Source organism: Tachyglossus aculeatus, chromosome 6, assembly GCF_015852505.1.
Source record: "Tachyglossus aculeatus isolate mTacAcu1 chromosome 6, mTacAcu1.pri, whole genome shotgun sequence".
Classification (NCBI taxonomy): Eukaryota; Metazoa; Chordata; class Mammalia; order Monotremata; family Tachyglossidae; genus Tachyglossus; species Tachyglossus aculeatus.
The window spans coordinates 46,122,957-46,140,466 of NC_052071.1; positions in this window are offsets into that span (position 1 = coordinate 46,122,957).

Genomic DNA, 17,510 nt, shown 5'->3' on the forward strand with positions numbered 1-17,510 from the left:
GTCAATAAGGATGCTGTCAATAAGGTGGGCTCTCCACACAGACGTGCCCTCATAGCACCAACAACCTACTTACCCTAGCTCAATCTTTGCTTAGCCTGAAAATGAGGTTGCTAACATCCTAAGGGGAAAAATGACACACATCCCTCCCCACCCCCCTTTTTTTTTCCAAGTAGAAACATATATTCCTGACATGAAAATGTTTGACTTTCCTTGGAAGGAACTGCTACCAAGTTAGGTTCTGCCCAGGAAAAGTCCCTTGAATTTAAGGTGCCAAGGAAAGGCAATGCTGATTTTTCTTACCTCTATTGCACTCCCCGAAGGGGTTAGTACAATCTTTTGCATAGAGTAGATGCTCAATTCTTTTCAGTGGTATTTATTAAATGCTTACTATGGGCTAAGCTCTGTACTAAGCACTGGGTTAGATACAAGATAAGTAGTGCTATTGATTAACTAAAACTGGGAGAAACTGGGGCTAAAGATGAAGGAAGAGTTCCATCCCTCCGCCTTACCTCCTTCCCTTCCCCACAGCACCTGTATATATCTATATATATCTATATATATATTTACTACCGTGTATATATATAATATATATATATACACGGTATATATATATAGATATATATATACACGGTCTATATATATAGATGTATATATATATACACGGTAGTAAATATATATAAAGATATATATAGATATATATATATATATCTTTTAGACTGTGAGCCCACTGTTGGGTGGGGACTGTCTCTATATGTTGCCAACTTGTACTTCCCAAGCGCTTAGTACAGTGCTCTGCACAAGTAAGCGCTCAATAAATGCAATTGATGATATGTATATATGTTTGTACATATTTATTACTCTATTTTACTTGTACATATTTATTCTACTTATTTTATTTTGTTAATATGTTTTGTTTTGTTCTTTGTCTCCCCCTTCTAGACTGTGAGCCCACTGTTGGGTAGGGACCGTCTTTATATGTTGCCAACTTGTACTTCCCAAGCGCTTAGTCCAGTGCTCTGCACACAGTAAGCGCTCAATAAATGCGATTGAATGAATGAATGAATGGGTTCCAGGCGGAATGAAGATGATTTGAGAAGCATCTTGGCCTAGTAGAAAGAACGCGGGCCTGGGAGTTGGGAGGCCTCAGTTGCCATCTTGGGTCTGCCACCCTCCAGTTGTGTGACCTTAAGCAAGTCACTGAACTTCTCTGTGCCTCAGTTCCCTCATCTGTAAATGGGGGATTAAATACCTGTTCTCCCTCCCCACTAGACTGTGAGCCCCATTTGGGTCAGGGACTGTGTCCAGTCTGCTTACCCTGTATCCACTTCAGTGAGTCGGTGCATAGGGCTTGGTACATATCATCATCATCATCATCAATCGTATTTATTGAGCGCTTACTATGTGCAGAGCACTGTACTAAGCGCTTGGGAAGTACAAATTGGCAACATATAGAGACAGTCCCTACCCAACAGTGGGCTCACAGTCTAAAAGGGGGAGACAGAGAACAAAACCAAACATACTAACAAAATAAAATAAATAGAATAGATATGTACAAGTAAAATAAATAAATAAATAAATAGAGTAATAAATATGTAGAAACATATATACATATATACAGGTGCTGTGGGGAAGGGAAGGAGGTAAAATGGGGGGATGGAGGGGGGGACGAGGGGGAGAGGAAGGAAGGGGCTCAGTCTGGGAAGGCCTCCTGGAGGAGGTGAGCTCTCAGCAGGGCCTTGAAGGGAGGAAGAGAGCCAGCTTGGTGGATGGGCAGAGGGAGGCCATTCCAGGCCCGGGGGTCGATGGCGGGACAGGCGAGAACGAGGTACGGTGAGAAGATTAGCGGCGGACTGAACAAACATCACTATGATTATGATGAAAAACAGTATGGAAATTCAAGGAAAATCGTACCTGGACCGAAAGAGCAAGAAGCATTTTATTCCTTTTTGTGCCTGGCACATAGTAAGCGCTTAACAAATACCATAAACAATAACGATAAGATTTATTCGATGCTTTTTTTGTGTCAAACACCGTGGTAGATAAAAAAAGTTCTATCAGTCACAGTCCCGAGGCCTTCCCAGACTGAGCCCCTTCCTTCCTCTCCCCCTCGTCCCCCTCTCCACCCCCCCATCATACTCCTTCCCTTCCCCACAGCACCTGTATATATGTATATATGTTTGTACATATTTGTTACTCTATTTTACTTGTACATATCTATTCTATTTATTTTATTTTGTTAGTAAGTTTGGTTTTGTTCTCTGTCTCCCCCTTTTAGCCTGTGAGCCCACTGTTGGGTTGGGACTGTCTCTATATGTTGCCAACTTGTACTTCCCAAGCGCTTAGTACAGTGCTCTGCACACAGTAAGCGCTCAATAAATACGATTGATGATGATGATATGGAGCTTCTAAGCTGAGAGACAGGGGTGGCAGGTTTTGAATTCTGTTTTTACAGGGATTTTGAGGAAACTGCGGAACAGGTAGATTGTCTCTTACCCAAGGTCACATATCAGACAATTGGTGCATCCGTAACTAGAGCCCACTGCCTCCATGCTTTTATCACTAGGCCGCACTGCCTCAATCTAAATAATAATAATAATAATGTTTCTTGCTAAGTGCTTACCATGTGCCAGGCACTGTACTAAGCACTAAGGTAGATACAAGATAATTGAGTTGGACACAGTCCCCGACCCCCACTGGGCTCCCAACGTCGGTTGCCGTTTTACAGATGTGGTCACCGAGGCACTGAGATGCTAAGTGATTTGCCCAAAGTCACACAGCAGACAAGCGGGATTAGAACCCGGTCCTTCTGACTCCCGGGCCTGGGCTCTGTGTGCTAGGTCACATCCTCATCATCCTCCTGCTTAGGAAAAGATTCGTGTCTTCCAGGAAGTTACAGCCCAAGGCAACTTGAACCCACTGCAAGACTCGTTGTCCTCCTTATCCCTACGCTCACAGCTGTGGTGTGCCTCTAGAAGCAGCTGGGAGCTGAGTCTTGCCAAGGGTGTGGAGCGCATGGCGTAACCTTCTACTCCTTCATTCAATCGTATTTATTGAGCGCTTCCCGTGTGCAGAGCACTGTACTAAGCGCTTGGGAAGTACAAGTCGGCGACACATAGAGACGGTCCCTACCCAACAGCGGGCTCACAGTCTAGAAGGGGGAGACAGAGAACAAAACAAAACATATTAACAAAATAAAATAAATAGAATAAATATGTACAAATAAAATAGAGTAATAAATACGTACTAACATATATACAGGTGCTGTGGGGAGGGGAAGGAGGTAAGGCGGGGGTGATGGGGAGCGGGAGGAGAGGAAGGAGGGGGCTCAGTCTGGGAAGGCCTTCTGGAGGAGGTGAGCTCTCAGTAGGGCTTCTAGACTGTTGGGTAGGGACTATCTCTATATGTTGCCAACTTGTACTTCCCAAGCGCTTAGTACAGTGCTCTGCACACAGTAAGCGCTCAATAAATACGATTGAATGAATAACCAAGGGAGGGGGAGTCCATGCAGTGACACGTGTGTTGGGAGGAGGGAGAAGAGGAGGAAGAGAAGGTGGAAGAGCATCAGTCGAGGCAGCTCTCAAGACAGTTCCCTGGATCTGTGGCTGCCTAACTGGGGAGAGAAGTCAATAATAATAATAATAATAATAATAATAATAATAATGATGGCATTTGTTAAGCGCTTACTATGTGCAAAGCACTGTTCTAAGCGCTGGGGGATACAAGGTGATCAGGTTGTCCCACTTGGGGCTCACAGTCAATCCCATTTTACAGATGAGGTAACTGAGGCTCAGAGAAGTGTAGTGACTTGCCCAAGGTCACACAGCAGACGTGGCGGAGCTGGGATTCGAACCCATGACCTCTGGCTCCAAAGCCCGTGCTCTTACCACTGAGCCATGCTGCTTCTCTAATCAATGGTATTGATTGACTGCCTGCTGTGTGCAGAGCACTGTACTTCCCAAGCACTTAGTACAGTGCTCTGCACACAGTAAGCGCTCAATAAATACGATTGATTAATAATAACAATGATGGTATTTGTTAAGCGCTTACTATGTGTCAACCACTGTTCTAAGCGCTGGGGTAGATACAAGCTAATCGGGTTGGACGTAGTCCCTGTCACACTTAATAATGATTTTGGTATTTGTTAAGCACTTACTATGTGCAAAGCACTGTTCTTTGCACAGGGGAGGATCCAAGGTGATCAGGTTGTCCCATGAGGGGCTCACCATCTTAATCCCCATTTTACAGAATAGGTAACTGAGGCACAGAGAAGTTAAGTGACTTTCCCAGCTCACACAACAGACAAGTGGCGGGGCCGGGATTAGAACCCAGGTCCTTCTGGCTAGAAGCGGCGTGGCTCAGTGGAAAGAGCCCGGGCTTTGGAGTCAGAGGTCATGGGTTCAAATCCAGGCTCTGCCAATTGTCAGCTGTGTGATTTGGGGCAAGTCACTTCTCTGTGCCTCAGTTCTCTCATCTGTAAAATGGGGATTAAGACTGTGAGCCCCCCCGTGGGACAACCTGATCACCTTGTAACCTCCCCAGTGCTTAGAACAGTGCTTTGCACGTAGTAAGCGCTTAATAAAAAATGCCATTATTATTAAGGCCTGTGCTCTAACCGCTAGGCCATGCTGCTTCCCTAAGCACTGTACTAAGTGCTGTACTGTACTAAACGCTTGGGAGAGTACAGCACAACAGAGTTGATAGACACGTTCCCTGCTTGTAATGAGACTACAGTTTGGAGATGAAAAGGTCAGTGGGACTGTGACCGGGTATATGGACACCAACTTTGTTTTAGTGGGAGGCCTTTTTTGAGTTTGCTGGGATAGGATGATCATGTGCCCAGAGTGCTACTTTGATAATAATAAAAATTATAATAATAATGGCATTTAAGTGCTTACTATGTGCCAAGCACTATCTATTTTACTTGTACATATTTACTACCCTATTTATTTTATTAATGATGTGCATATAATAGCTACAATTCTATTTATTCTGATGGTTTTGACACCTGTCTACTTGTTTTGTTGTCTGTCTCCTCCTTCTAGACTGTGAGCCCATTGTTGGGTAAGGACCGTCTCTATATGTTGCCGACCTGTACTTCGCAAGTGCTTAGTACAGTGCTCTGCACACAGTAAGCGCTCAATAAATACCATTGATTGATTATGGATAACCAAGAAATATGCCAAATTGTACTTTCCAAGCGCTTAGTACAGTGCTGTGCACACAGTAAGCGCTCAATAAATACGATTGAATGAATGAATGAATAAATAAATACAATTAAATGAATGAATGAATGAATACTAAGCAATGGGGTAGATACAAGGTCATCAGGTCCCATATGGGGTTCTCAGTCAGTCAATCATATTTATTGAGTACTTACTATGTGCAGAGTACTGTACTAAGCACTTGGGAGGGTACAATAAAACAATAAACAGACACATTCCCTGCCCACAACAAGCTTACAGTCTAGAGGAGGAGACAAATATTAATATAAATAAATACATTATAGATATGTGCGTAAGTTCAGTGGGGCTGGGGGCGGAATGAATAAAGGGAGCAAGTCAGGATAATAATAATAATAATAATAATAATGGCATTTACTAAGCACTTACTATGTGCAAAGCACTGTTCTAAGTGCTGGGGAGGTTACAAGGTGATCAGGTTGTCCAAGGGAGCAAGTCAGGATAATAATAATAATAATAATGGCATTTACTAAGCACTTACTATGTGCAAAGCACTGTTCTAAGTGCTGGGGAGGTTACAAGGTGATCAGGTTGTCCCACGGGGGGGCTCAGTCTTCACCCCCATTTTACAGATGAGGTAACTGATGCACAGAGAAGTTAAGTGACTTGCCCAAAGTCACACAGCTGACAATTGGCAGAGCCAGGATTCGAACCCATGACCTCTGACTCCCAAGCCCGTGCTCCTTCCACTGAGCCATGCTGCTTCCCCTTCTCGGGGCTCTAGTTACCTGAACTACAAAATGAGGACCAAGACCGTGACCCCCATGAAGGATGGGAAATGTGTCCAACCTACTTCGTGTGTCGCCCAGTGCTTAGTGCAGTGCCTGGCACATAGTAAGCGCCTAGCAAATACCATAAATAAAAATTCAGGAATGATTAGAGCAATATATCTGCTTCCTGCAGCCTGTCCAAAAGGTATCTGGAGCATGTAATAATAATAATAATAATAATGATGGTATTTGTTAAGCACTTACTTACTTACTCATGTCATGTAGCAAGCAATAAGCTGACGTTGAAGCAGCTTCTGAGCACAAGAAGTGTGGGGTGAAAGGAACCGGGGAAACAGCATTGCCTAGTGGAAAGCACAAGGGCCTGGGTGTCAGAGGATTATTATTATTATTATTATTCATTAAATCACATTTATTGAGCGCTTACTGGGTGCAGAGCACTGTACTAAGCGCTTGGGAAGTGCCACTTGGCAACATATAGTGACGGTCCCTACCCAACAGCAGGCTCACAGTCTAGAAGGGGCAGACAGACAACAAAACATATTAACAAAAAATAAATAGAATGAATATGTACAAATAAAATAGAGTAATAAATACGTACAAGCATCTATACATATATACAGGTGCTGTGGGGAGGGGAAGGAGGTAAGGCAGGGGGAAGGGGGAGGAGGGGGAGAGGAAGGAGGGGGCTCAGTCAGTCATTCATTCGCATTTAGAGAAGCAGCATGGCTCAGTGGAAAGAGCACAGGCTTTGGAGTCAGAGGTCATGGGTTCGAGTCCCGGCTCCGCCACATGGCTGCTGTGTGACCTTGGGCAAGTCACTTAACTTCTCAGAGCCTCAGTTACCTCATCTGTAAAATGGGGATGATGACTGTAAGCCCCACGTAGATGGGGATTGAGACTGTGAGCCCCCTTTGGGACAATCTGACCACCTTGTAACCTCCCCGGCGCTTGGAACAGCGCTTTGCACCTAGTAAGCACTTAATAAATGCCATCATTACCCAATTTGTACTTCCCAAGCGCTTAGTACAGTGCTCTGCACATAGTAAGCGCTCAATAAATACGATTGATGATGATGATGAGTAGGCCTAGGGTTACAGTGCTGCGGGTTTCGGGTTTGTCGAGCGTTTCCCGACTCTCCAGCCTCCTTCTCAAAACAACTTATCAATAGTTGTCTAGGAGCAAGCCCCCTTTTCTCCAGTAATCGAGGCTGGGGAAAGGAGGAAGAGATGGGGCTCCCTTCACCAAGCAAGTCACCCCCCTGGGGTGACTTCAAGGCCCTGCTGAGAGCTCACCTCCTCCAGGAGGCCTTCCCAGACTGAGCCCCTTCCCTCCTCTCCCCCTCGTCCCCCTCTCCATCCCCCCATCTTACCTCCTTCCCTTCCCCACAGCACCTGTATATATGTATATATGGTTGTACATATTTATTACTCTACTTATTTATTTATCTTACTTGTACATTTCTATCCTATTTATTTTATTTTGTTGGTATGTTTGGTTCTGTTCTCTGTCTCCCCCTTTTAGACTGTGAGCCCACTGTTGGGTAGGGACTATCTCTATGTGTTGCCAATTTGTACTTCCCAAGCGCTTAGTACAGTGCTCTGCACATAGTAAGCGCTCAATAAATACGATTGATTGATTGATTGATTGGTGTGCTGGCAGATGATGCTTTCGCTGTCTTTCTGCCGCCATCGTTCCATCCTCACGCTCCGCAGCAACTCAGCTGTGTCTCGTTAACGCAGAAAAATCTGTGTATCGCCCCACCCTTCTCCCTTTCCCTTTTCCTTTCAGATTCTAGAGGTTTTACGGGAGACTCTGGGTGCAGGAAACTGTTCCACACTCTCTGTTGGTTCTAATTCCAGCCCTGCCACTTGCCTGCTGTGTGTCCTTGGGCAAGTCAATGAACTTCTCTGTGCCTCAGTTACCTCCACTGTAAAATGGGGAAAGAGACCGCGAGCCCACGGTGGGCCAGAGACTTCGGCCAACCTGATTTGCTCATATCCACCTCAGCATTGAGTACAGTGCCTGGGCACATAGTAAGCGCTTAACGAATACCGTAAGTATTTTAGACTGTGAGCCCACTGTTAGACTGTGAGCCCACTGTTGGGTAGGGACTGTCACTATATGTTGCCAATTTGTACTTCCCAAGCGCTTAGTACAGTGCTCTGCACATAGTAAGCGCTCAGTAAATATGATTGATTGATTGTTCTTATTTTACAGATGAGGTAACTGGGACCCAGAGAAGTGCAGTGACTTGCTGAAGGTCACACAGCAGCCAAGTGGTGGAGCGGGGATCGGAACCCAGATCCTTCTGACTCTCAGGCCTGTGCTCTTTCCACTAGGCCATACTGGCAATTCTGGCGGGGGGACCTTCATCTGGAAGGGAAGATGGGGGGGAAATCAATCCCCTGAATCCTGCTTTGAAGGAACTTCTCCCCTTCCCCTGCTCCCCACACCCCTTCCTCTACTTCCCACGCTGCACAAAATTTGGAATGCCAAGGGGCTGAGGCATCCAAGACTTTATTTTTAGGAAGTAAGGCCAGTGGGTGTGTCCGTTCCACTTTATGCTCCTGCTCCACTTTAGGTTCCCATTCCACTTTGGATCCAGCTCAAATCCGTGCCAAGTGTTGCTGAGTTTTCATGTCTTCTGCACAAGCACTTTCTGAAGTGCAGAATTGCAGTGTTCCTCGTGTCACAGGATTTCTTTTGGTTGTTTTTATGGTATTTGCTAAGTGCTTACTATGTGCAGGCTCTGTACTAACTGCTGGGGAAGATCTAAGCTAATCAGGTTGGACACAGTCTATGTCTCGCGTGGGGCTCGAAGCCATAATCCCCATTTTACAGATGAGGTAACAGGCATAGAGAATTTAAGTGACTTCCCCACCATCATCATCATCAATTGTATTTATTGAGCGCTTACTATGTGCAGAGCACTGTACTAAGCGCTTGGGAAGTACAAATTGGCAACATATAGAGACAGTCCCTACCCAACAGTGGGCTCACAGTCTAAAAGGGGGAGACAGAGAACAAAACCAAACATACTAACAAAATAAAATAAATAGAATAGATATGTACAAGTAAAATAAATAAATAAATAAATAAATACAGTAATAAATATGTACATACATACATACAGGTGCTGTGGGGAAGGGAAGGAGGTAAGATGGGGGGATGGAGAGGGGGACGAGGGGGAGAGGAAGGAAGGGGCTCAGTCTGGGAAGGCCTCCTGGAGGAGGTGAGCTCTCAGTAGGGCCTTGAAGGGAGGAAGAGAGCTAACTTGGCGGATGTGCGGACAAGTGACAGAGCCAGAATTAGAACCCAGGCCCTCTGACTCTTAGGCCCATGCTCTTTCTGCTAAGTCAAGGTGTGTCACTTAAGGAGAATCTCATGGCTTCCTTGAAGTTTTGAGGAAGAATGTCTTCTAGAAGAAGAAAACAAGTGGGTAAACAGGAGTGATGAAGGAAAAGATGTTTTCCTCTCCGCAATGATCACCCAATCCAGTAAGGGAGAGGTAGTGGAGCACAGTCAGGCTTCTGGACATGTGAGAATTTCCACTGGAAGAAGATGGATTGGGATTTGAAGTTTTTTCTTTTCCAAAAAGTACTGAGGAATTTCCCCAATTGTCAAGGCAGCCTAACTGCTTCCATTTGCTCTCTTTTAGATTCCCTGTTTCTAGTCCCTTTCTCATTCCTTGGTTACAACAGTTTTTTTATTTGGACTTGGAAGCAGCGTGGCTCAGTGGAAAAGAGCCCGGGCTTTGGAGTCAGAGGTCACGGGTTCAAATCCTGGCTCCGCCAATTGTCAGCTGTGTGACTTTGGGCAAGTCACTTAACTTCTCTGTGCCTCAGTTACCTCATCTGTAAAATGGGGATGAACACTGTGAGCCCACGTGGGACAACCTGATCACCTTGTATTCCCCCAGTGCTTAGAATAGTGCTTTGCACATAGTAAGCGCTTAACAAATACCATCATCATCATTATTATTATTATTCAGTTGAATTTACTGAGCATTTACTGTGTTCAGGGCACTATACTAAGTTCTTGGGAGAATACAATAACAGTGCTTTGCACATAGTAAGCGCTTAATACCATTATTATTATTATTATTCAGTTGAATTTACCGAGCATTTACTACGTGCAGGGCACTATACTAAGTTCTTGGGAGAATACAATATAACAATAAACAATCCTTCCTGTTCTTCCACTCTGATAGGGAGGTGAATAATGGTGGTACATGCAGAATGCTAACTTTGTGCCAAACATTATTCTAAACATTGTGTTAGATACAAAATAATCATGTCTCCACAGAGCTAGTACCTGGACTAGCCACTGAAAGCCACCCCGAAGTGATTGGTGTTTTTGCTGGCCTACTGTTTTTACCTTCAGCGAGAGCTCACCCGCCGCAGCACTGGAAAATACTGGGGTGATGAGTACAAATTCTGCCAATATCCAGCCCCCTAGCAACTCAGACAACCCCACCTCAGACAATCACTGCTTTTTAGAGAAACTGTTGGGGAAATGAAGCCAGAAACTGCACTAAGCACCGTGGGAAGCCATCCTTCCTGCATTTAGTTGCTAATTCAAAGTCAAACCAGGTGACTGAGATTGCTAATTGGTTCTCTGGCCTTTGGTCACCTGGAGTACAATTTGAGTTGGTAATCTCATTCCAAAGAAGGGTTAGGGTCAGAAGGGCTGGGAGTCCCTGGAGGGCAGGGACTGTGTGTGTGTGCGTATGTTGTATAAAGTGTCAAACATGCTGTGGGTGTTGGGTAAATATTCAGCAAGAATAACAATCACAGTAGGAGTCCTTGGGTGACCATCTGTTCTGTTCCACCCCCTACATTCCTGAGCTCAAATGGCTCTCTCCCCAATCCCTTCCCATCCTCCCAGCTTCCAGTGGGTAAGAGGAGCTGGTCACCCTTGTGGATCTTGCCTTCTTTTTTCATTCATTCATTCATTCATTCAATCAATTGTATTTATTGAGCGCTTACTGTGTGCAGAGCACTGGACTAAGCGCTTGGGAAGTACAAGTTGGCAACATATAGAGACGGTCCCTACCCGACAACGGGCTCACTGTCTGGTGGTGGTGAGAAGGGCGGAGCGGGTAGGAGTGGAGGAGTGAGGCTGAGATTTAAGTAGGTCGGTAACACTGCGGGCCTTTGCTACTCTGATTCTGTGAAACAGATGGATCCCAGACTGAGCCCCTTCCTTCTTCTCCCCGTCGTCCCCCTCTCCATCCCCCTCGTCTTACCTCCTTCCCTTCCCCACAGCACCTGTATATATGTATATATGTTTGTACATATTTATTACTCTATTTATTTATTTATTTTACTTGTACCTATCTATCCTATTTATTTTATTTTGTTAGTATGTTTGGTTTTGTTCTCTGTCTCCCCCTTTTAGACTGTGAGCCCACTGTTGGGTAGGGACTGTCTCTATATGGTGCCAATTTGTACTTCCCAAGCGCTTAGTACAGTGCTCTGCACGTAGTAAGCGCTCAATAAATACGATTGATGATGATGATGATGATCTACGATGGAGAAGCTCCCTACCACTCTGTCCTAGCAGAATCATCCCTACAGGGTACCCCACCTTTCCCCTTCTCCCCCAGAATGATATTGCGAACAGTGCTCCTGGCCTTGCTCTCTCCCTTTCCCTGGAATCAACAATCGAAATCCCCAGGGCCACACACTTCCACAATCCCTTCTGCTTCTCCAGGCCCGGAGCACATCACAGACTGCGGGTTTCCTCCTCTTTCTCCCTGTTCCTTGCCACCTCCTGAAGGGATTCTGAGTCAACAGGCTAAAAATACATTGGTTCAGGCAGACTGCAAGTGGGTTATGTAGGCAGGGAGTCTGAGGATCACGGTTGTGCCTTGCTGGAATTGGCCCTGATCTTTGTGGAGGGAGGGAGGGAGAAACCACCTCCAAGTATTCTCAGGACTGCTCTCTCTTTCTTCTCTCTCCTCTCTCCATCTCTTCCTCTTTCTCTCTCCACCTCCCTCCTTTTCTCTCTCTTTCTCTCTAATATTCTGTCCTGACTCTCTGCCAAGAGGCTCCGGACAGCTCTGAGAGAGTCGCCCAAATCAGAAGAGTTTCCACCTTGGGGTCCTGATCTTCACAGAAGACTCCTACAGCCCCGTCCCCAACCCCCACCATCACCCAATAGATGACACCAGGCCCCTCTTGAATCTCATCCACTGCCCAAACCCCAAGGCAGCCCCAGGGCCTTAAGGCCCCCCAATAATAATAACAAGTATAATAATAATTGTGGTAGTTTTTAAAAATGCTTACTATATACTAAGCACTGAGGAAGATACAAGTTAATCAGGCTGACACAGTTCCTGTTCCACATAGGGCACACAGTCTAAGTAGGCATGAGAACAGGTATTGAATCCCTATTTTACAGATGGGGAAACTGAAGCCCAGAGATGCGAAGTGACTTGCCCAAAGTCACACAGCAGATACGTGGCGGAACAGGTCTTAGAAACCAGGTCCTCTGTCTTCGAGGCCTGTGGCCTTTCTACTAGGCTATGCTGCGTCCCAAAACCTGAAATGTATTTTGAACTGGAGTTGAACGTGGCGGAACAGGTATTAGAAACCAGGTCCTCTGTCTTCGAGGCCTGTGGCCTTTCCACTAGGCTATGCTGCGTCCCAAAACCTGAAATGTTTTTTGAGCTGGAGTTGAACCATTGACTGAGGGACCTGAGAATTGTGGGGAGGTAGAGCTGCAGAACTATTCCGAGTCTGGGGCTTCTTAGCTGGGCTACTGGGTCTCCTGGATTCATAGTCGGGCTCATAGACAGTTATGTTGAGCTGGATTCTCCCCTCAATCAATCAATCAATCATATTTATTGAGCACTTATGGTGTGCAGAGCAGTCTACCCCTCATCCCCCTCTCCATCCCCCCTTCTTACCTCCTTCCCTTCCCCACAGCACCTGTATATATGTATATACAGTTTGTACATATTTATTACTCTACTTATTTTATTTGTACATATCTATTCTATTTATTTTATTTTGTTAGTATGTTTGGTTTTGTTCTCTGTCTCCCCCTTTTAGACTGTGAGCCCACTGTTGGGTAGGGACTGTCTCTATATGTTGCCAATTTGTACTTCCCAAGCGCTTAGTACAGTGCTCTGCACACAGTAAGCGCTCAATAAATACGACTGATGATGATGATGATGATGATACTAACCTCTTGGGAGGACACAGCCCACTGTTGGGTAGGGACTGTCTCTATATGTTGCCAACTTGTACTTCCCAAGCGCTTAGTACAGTGCTCTGCACACAGGAAGCGCTCAATAAATGCAATTGATGATGATGACACAGTACAACAGAATTAGTGGACACGTTCCCTGCCCATAAAGAGTTTACAGCTAGAGAATTGGAAGCCTGCCCTACCCCAGTGTGGAAGGAGAAGAGCCTTTCTCTTGAATGTCAGCTCAGTGTGGGAAGGGAATGTGTCTGTTATATTGTACTCTCCCAAGTGCTTAGTACAGTGCTCTGCACACAGTAAGCGCTCAATAAATGCGATTAAATGCATAAATGAATGCTTCCACAGTGGTGTGCAGTGAGTGCTGGGTAGGCCAGGGAGAAGAAGGGAGGGAAGGGGAGAATGATTGCAGGCTGGGTGGGGGACAGGGTAGCTTTGTTACTTGATACTGATGTCAATCAATCAATCAATCGTATTTATTGAGCGCTTACTATGTGCAGAGCACTGTACTAAGCGCTTGGGAAGTACAAATTGGCAACACATAGAGACAGTCCCTACCCAACAGTGGGCTCACAGTCTGTGGCTCATACCCACGGCACAGAGAGTCTCTTAATCCTCCAGCGGCCAGCTGGGCTACCAGTTGAGTATCCCGCAGGGGAGGGAATGGGGCCAGAAGGGGGGAATTCCACTTATTCTGTCTATGGGACATCCTCCCATCTGTGCATCCCATCTCATGAGAGAGCTCCCCTCATTCGTGTTTTTTTTCCTTTCCCATTCCATGGCTCTCCTGTTGTCCTTTGGAATCTGGCCCTCACACAAGACCAGGAGCCTGCTGGCTTTTTCCATCCACTACAAACTAGCCTGCTCCATATGGCTGCTTGGCTGGTATTGGCTGTTGTCAAGTGACTTTGGGCAAGTCACTTCACTTCTCTGGGCCTCAGTTACCTCATCTGTAAAATGGGGATTAAGACTGTGAGCCCCCCGTGGGACAACCTGATCGCCTTGTAAACTCCCCAGTGCTTAGGACAGTGCTTTGCACATAGTAAGTGCTTAATAAATGCCATTATTATTTAAGAGGGGACATCGGACGCGGCCAGCCTGTCGCTTGAAAACACCCCTGACCCAGAGTCTTAGGAAATGCCCCCTCGATCTTTCAGAGGAATCAGGAACTATTTCCCCGTCCAAGCATTCCAGAGGGGGTCAGATCCCTAGAAAAACAAACAGCAAAGAAAGCGAGAGGGAATATGGCAAGTGACAGACCAAAGTCCCTTTTAGACTGTCAGCCCACTGTTGGGTAGGGACTGTCTCTATATGTTGTCAACTTGTACTTCCCAAGCGCTTAGTACAGTGCTCTGCACACAGTTAGCGCTCAATAAATAGGATTGATGATGATGAGGATGAAGGGCATTAACAGACAGAGGGCAGGGAGAAAGGAGAAGCAGTGGAAGCCAAGAGATCGAGTGTAATGGGAAAGTGAGAGGGATTAAGTATGGGAAATCCAGAAATAATTTTCTTAATAGAGGGAAAGTGAGAGATGGGGAATTAATCAGTAGTGGGAAGCAGCGTGGCTCAATGGAAAGAGCACGGGCTTTGGAGTCAGAGGTCATGGGTTCAAATCCTGGCTCTGCCAATTGTCAGCTGTGTGACTTTGGGCAAGTCACTTAACTTCTGTGAGCCTCAGTTACCTCATCTGTAAAATGGGGATTAAGACTGTGAGCCCCAAGTGGGACAACCTGATCACCTCATAACCTCCCCAGCGCTTAGAACAGTGCTTTGCACATAGTAAGCACTTAATAAATGCCATCATTATCATTACTCTCCCAAACACTTAGTCCAGTGCTCTGCAGATAGTAAGTGCTCAATAAACATGATTAAAGCATCCACCCCCATTGCCATGTTTAATATGGCCCTCGGTCCAAAGCAACATCATTATCCTCAGTAGGGTCCTTCCTTCAAAGCCCTACTGAGAGCTCGCCTCCTCCAAGAGGCCTTCCCAGACTGAGCCCCCATTTTCCTCTCCTCCTCCCCATCCCCCCGGTCCTACCTCCTTCCCCTCCCCACAGCCCCTGTATATATGTTTGTACAGATTTATTACTCTATTTTACTTGTACATTTTTACTATTCTATTTATTTTGTTAATGATGTGCATCTAGCTTTAATTCTATTTGTTCTGACGGTTTTGACACCTGTCTACATGTTTTGTTTCGTTGTCTGTCTCCCTCTTCTAGACTGTGAGCCTGTTGTTGGGTAGGGGCTGTCTCTATATGTTGCCTATTTGTACTTCCCAAGCGCATAGTACAGTGCTCTGCACACAGTAAGCGCTCAATAAATACGAATGAATGAATGAATTAATTTATTTATCCCGTGCTTGCTGGGGGTGAAGGACTGTATTCAGTGTTTGAAGAACTTGCAAAAGAAGCCAAAGTCCCATTCCCTGTCCTCAAGGAGCTTAGATTCTTCAACTATTTCGTGAGGCCCCTAATTTGAATTATCATTCTGTTAAGCACTAACTTTGGATCAAGCAGTGTCCTAAGCACTGGGGAGGATACAAGTTATTCAGGTTAGACACAGTCCCTGTCTGACATGACGTGACACAGTAGGAGGGAGACTAGGTATTGACTCTCCATCTTACAGTTGAGGAAACTGAGGCAGAGAGAAGTTCAATGACTTATCCAGGGTTACCCAGGAGGAAAGTGGCTGAGCTGGGATTAGAACTCAGATCCTCTGACTATCAGGCCTGTGCTCTTTCCACTAGGCCATGTTGCTCTTCCTGCCTGAAATCTAGCAGATAGATATCCCTTCCCCACATGAGCGAGCATGGCTTAGTGGAAAGAGCCCAGGTTTGGGAATCAGAGATCATGGGTCTAATCCCAGCTCTGCCACTTGTCTGCTGTGTGACCTTGGGCAGGTCACTTAACTTCTCTGTGCCTCAGTTTCCTCATCTGTAAAATAGGGATTAAGACTGTGAGCCCCATGTGGGACAACCTGATTACTTTGTATCTACCCCAGCTCTTTGAACAGTGCTTGGCACATAGGAAGCACTTAACAAATGCCATCATTATTATTGTTTTATTATTATGAGGAATGATGACTCTAGAGGGATCTGTGGCTGGGATAAAATGGGTGTGCCTTGGGGAAGCGCTTAGTACTGTGCTCTGCACACAGTAAGCGCTCAATAAATATGATTTAATGAATGAATGACCCAGAGAAACAGTATGGCTTAGGGGAAAGAGGACAGGACTAGGAGTCAGGACTCCTGGGTTCCAATTTGGGTTCCACCACTTGCCTGCGGTGTGATCTTGGATAAGTGCCCAATTTACCACTGCCTCTGTTTCCTCCTCTGTCAAATGAGGATTAAATACCAGTTCCCCTCCCCTGTGAGCTTCACATGGCCCAGGAACTGTGTCTGATCTGATTAACTTGTATCTATTCCAGTGCTTAGTTTAATGTTTGGCACATTGTATGCGCTTAACAAATGTTACAGTTATTAGTATAGAACCCAGAATGCTCTTAATAATAATTATGGTATTTGTTAAGCACTTACCATGTACCAGGCCCTAAGCACTGGGGTGGATACAAGCAAGTCGGGTTGGACACAGTCCCTATCCCCTGTGGGGCTCACAGGGTCAATCCCCATTTTACAGATGAGGTAACAGAAGCCCGGAGACGCAAAGCCATTTGTCCACGGTCACACTATTTATTGAGTGTTTACTGTGTGCAGAGCACTGGACTAAATGCTTGGAAAGTACAGTTAGGCAACTACCAGAGAAAATCCCTGCCCAGCAACAGGCTCACAGTCTAGAACCTCATCTATCAAATGGGGATGAAGCCTATGAGTCCCACGTGGGACAACCTGATTCATTCATCATTCATTCATTCGTATTTGCTGAGCGCTTACCTGGTGCAGAGCACTGTACTGAGCACTTGGAAAGTACAGTTCAGCAACAGAGACAACCCCTACCCAACAGCGGGCTCACAGAGGACCTTGTGTCTCTCCCAGTGCTGGGAACAGTGCTTGGCACATAGTAAATGCTTAGCAAGTACTATTAACATCATCACCATCATTATGATTATGACTATTAAGTGAGTGTCCTTGGGTGGCTTTAGGACCCAGAGGACAGCTGCTGAGCTAGCAGTGTGAGTGAATGGAGGGGAGCCGGGCAGAGCTCTGATGCCACGCTCTCCCTGGCACATAGTAGACGCTTAGCAAATACTATTAATATCATCACCATCATTATGATTATGACTATTAAGTGAGAGTCCTTGGGTGGCTTTAGGACCCAGAGGACAGCTGCTGAGCTAGCAGTGTGAGTGAATGGAGGGGAGC